The following is a 3842-nucleotide window of genomic DNA, read 5'->3' as shown; positions in this document are numbered from 1 at the left end:
AACTCCCAGGTTTCAGTCCTAATATGGCTAGATGAGGAAAGAAATTGGAAAGAGTGGTGGTTCAGACAGGCACACTCATGTATTTCAGGTAAATGCTGGCCATCACGGTGGGAGAAGCAGGTTTAGGAGATCCAACAGCAACTACACGTTACACTGTTTTTGAGTTAGAACTCAGAAGAGCAAGCCCAGATCTCGGGCTCCCCCAAAGACCAACAAGGAGACCAGGACCCATATGTAAAAGCAAAGAGCCTTTATTCAAGTAAGCCCGAGCTTGGACTCTCCATCTGTGCACCGCAGCGGTTGAGAGCAGAGGGCCCAGTCCAGGTGGGTAGGGTTTGTCTTAGTAGAGGTTGGGGATGAGGGCACTTTCAGGCTTCAAGATCCTGATTGGCTGACGTTTGTCTAAAGGGTGTCTTGGTGAAAGCCAATGGGTGTGTGCTTAGGCTAAGGGACATCAGGTGATCCTATCTACAATGGTTGGAAAGTTAGGAATTTCCCTCGGAAATCCATTCCTGGGTGGTGCCCAGGTGGTCCCAGCTTGTGGTCTCTCCTGGAGTCAGGTATTGCTCCAAGGCAAATTGAAACTCTTTGAGCTTGTCATGGTTGGGCCCTACAAGAGCCAATTTAGCAGTGAAGATCTGTAAGCAACTGTCCTGGCAGAGAGTTCCCTGGGGATGGCGGAGGTGTATGTATGTACATTATCTCACTGAGAGGATAATTATTCTTCCCATCTCCTTAGCTTGTCTTCAAGTTAATCAGCTTTCCCAGCCAGGTGATTGACAGATCCAGGTGTATTGTCTTAAAAGAGGAGACAATTGTTATAATCTTATATAAAATGTCACATCTCCACCCAGGGCCAGAGGTAGAACTCAGGTTCTATTCTTTTTTTGTGTTTGTTTGTTTTGTTTTTCAAGACAGGGTTTCTCTCTATTGCTTTGGAGCTGTCCTGGAACTTGCTCTGTAGACCAGGCTGACCTCGAACTCACAGAGATCTGCCTGCCTCTGCCTCCCGAGTGCACCTTTAATCCCAGCACTCTTCTAACCAGAAGGAAGTAGCTTTTCATTAACTTAATGTCACCTCCCCTTTCCTATCATACTTTAAATGCTAAGGAGAGGAAGCACTGATGTTTCATTTTGCAACGTTACCAGGGAAACAGGAGGTGAGGCCCAAAACTAATGATCAGGGGAGGGTCTATCCTCAGTGGCTTCTAAGCCTGGGTATCTTCCTAACACTTAAGTAGAAGATTCCCTGTGTAGACAGAGCTGGTGGCTGGTGATGGCAGAACCTGTGTCACTGGCTATGAGGCGGGGATGGGAGGGCGGAGGGTGGGGACCACGGTGGCCAGGGAAAAGAGCAGTGGCTTTGAAAGGAGCCCCATGGCCTGGGAGTCTCTAGGGCACATTCTACGCTGATGTGCAGTCAGGCTGTTTTTCACTTGGACAACTGTATATATTATGCTCTAGGGTGAACAGCAGCCTGGACGTATTTACTTAATGATGTGGGAAGCCAGTAAATAAAATAATTACAAAGAATGACAGGCACTTAATAAAAGGGTCTGGGAGGAGGATGGGGACAGACAGGTCAGATGCATCAGGATGAGAAGCTGTGGAGAAAGGACCTGTGAGTGCTTGAGGGTAGGGGAGAGTGGGGATTTCACTTACCTTTGAAGACTCTCACTCCCTTTGCCCTGTGGAATCAGCTTTGATTTAATAGAACCTCATGTTTCTGGAAAGCATCCAACCAAACTGGCTGATACTCTTGAAGTCATCATAACCTCCCTCATCTCCCCAGCTCCCCTAAAGCCCCAGACCCAAATTTCCCCAGGAGACAAGAGTCCTACTTCAGGGTTAGATTTACATTAGAAAGAGGCCTTAATTACTCCTGATCTCCCACACCTCTGAGGAGCTGATTTGAGCTTTTCAGATGCAAAGAGTGTTAATTGGCTAAGAGGCCCAGCTGAGCAGAAGTACCCCCGAGAAGGAAGGAGGTGGGAGGGGCTCTGAAGAGGGTCCTGATGCACTTGCCAAGTTTCCTGGAGAGCTGAAGGGGCATGAGAGGAATTGACACAACCGTTGGACTGAATTCAGTCCTTTAGTCTCCTTCAGGCCTCCTTTCACTCCTCTGACAAGATCCCATCCCCTCTGGCAGCTCCCGGAAGCCTCCACCCTCTGTGCCTCACCCCTGGCTTCCCAGCAGGCTGTGCTCTCTTGGTTCCCGGTTTCTAATTACAGCACTTCCCAGCCTGCAGGAGATGGTAGTCTGGAAAGTAGGCGGTCCTTGTGCTAGGACGAGAGTCCCTGGTTGAACGTTGTCTCTCCATCGCCTGGGAAATACAAAATGCTCGAAAACTGCAAATGGTTTTGTTAGTGACATCACTCATCTCATTCTCTAGAAGTCCATTCTGTGAAGTCTCAGACAGTAAATCTCCTGTGTGGGTCACTATAGGCAAATGCCTATTTGTGAGAATATTGAATATCTACTACCACATGGAGTCAACACCCCTGTTTGTTTAGTTGTAGGTGTTCTATTTGTAGCAGCTTTATATAAATATAGTGAATATAAAACTTCAGTATGGTGGCTTGGAAGAAAATGGCCCCCATTGGGAATGGCACTATTAAGAGGTGTGGCTTTGTAGTAGATATGTCCTTGTTGGCGGAAGTGTGTCATTGTCGGCGTGGGCTATGAGGTCTTCTATGCTTAAGCTGCACCCAGTGTGGAATAGTTCACTTCCTGTTGCCTGAGGATCAAGATGTAGAACTCTCAGTTCTTTCTCCAGCGCCCTGTCTGTCTGTGTGCTGCTATGTCCACCATGCTGAGAATGGACTAAAGCTCTGAAATTGTAAGCTAGTCTCATTTAAATGTTTTCCTTTATAAGAGTTGTCATGGCCATGGTGTCTCTTCATAGCAATAGAAACCCCAACTAACTCGTGCAGACTTAAAATGTTGAGTGAACAAGAAATATGACCAAAACAACACCAAGGCACTTTGTAACTTGGCTGCTCAAAGTATTGATAAAGACAACCTTTTAAAAATAGCAAGAGAGTCAGGTGGGTGGCACACATCATCTCAGCACTTGGGAATTTGGAGCAGGAGGATCATGCTTGGGTTATATGCCAGCTGTTTAAATAAATAAACAAGCAAAAACTCTGGGGAGATAGCTCAGTAACATAGTACTTACCTGGCACATGTAGGGCAGTGGGTTTAATTCCCAGGGACCACAGCAGCAGAAACAGCAGCAGCAGCAGCAGCAGCAACATACATTATGCTCACAGAGTTATCCAGAAGCCAAGTTCATTCTGTTGGATGGGCAAAGAACAACTGTTCAAGAAAGACAATGCACTAAAGTGTGGGAACACCAGACCCTGAGCAGAGACCCACTTCCCCTTCTGCCTGGGAGTAGGCAGCTGTAAGACAATGTTTACTAAAAACATGTTTACTAAAAAGAATACAATGCCCGGGGGCAATAAGTTCCTGGAAAAGGCCTGCCCACAGAAACCGCCCTGACCTCGACCTTGTCCAAAGACTAACTGCCTCTTCTGACACGCCCAGATCAGTTTTTGGTGTCAGAGCAGAACCAGCCAGGGGAGAGGAGAGAGCAGAAGCTTCTCTGGTGGGAGCCTTTCTTAGGAAGTTTTCTTGAACCTTTTTGGGGCCTGCTTAAAGTTTCCTTTACATTGTTGAACAAGTCTCTGTGTTGTCAATCCCCGACACCCTCCGCACGTTCTCAGACACAGGCCTCGCAGCAGACGTGACACTAAAGAACGAGAAAGACATGAGGCCAGGAGGCAGAGAGAACAGAAGGATGACAACAGTTTCACTGAGGCAGGCTGATCTCTCCTGT

The 3842-nt window shown here is 47.3% G+C and overlaps 1 long non-coding RNA gene across 1 annotated transcript; it reads right to left on the bottom strand.

Moving 5' to 3' along the window:
* Positions 1-236: 236 nt before the first annotated feature.
* On the bottom strand, positions 237-2098 carry LOC110342583. Its single transcript, XR_002384699.2, has 2 exons — positions 1663-2098; positions 237-798 (listed from the first exon to the last, which is right to left on the bottom strand). It is a non-coding gene; the product is annotated as an uncharacterized LOC110342583 (long non-coding RNA).
* Positions 2099-3842: the final 1744 nt, after the last annotated feature.

Source organism: Mesocricetus auratus, unplaced genomic scaffold (assembly GCF_017639785.1).
Source record: "Mesocricetus auratus isolate SY011 unplaced genomic scaffold, BCM_Maur_2.0 Super-Scaffold_6730, whole genome shotgun sequence".
Taxonomy (NCBI): Eukaryota; Metazoa; Chordata; class Mammalia; order Rodentia; family Cricetidae; genus Mesocricetus; species Mesocricetus auratus.
The sequence above is the reverse complement of the archived record's forward strand: the minus strand, read 5'-3'. Positions and strand labels throughout refer to the sequence as shown.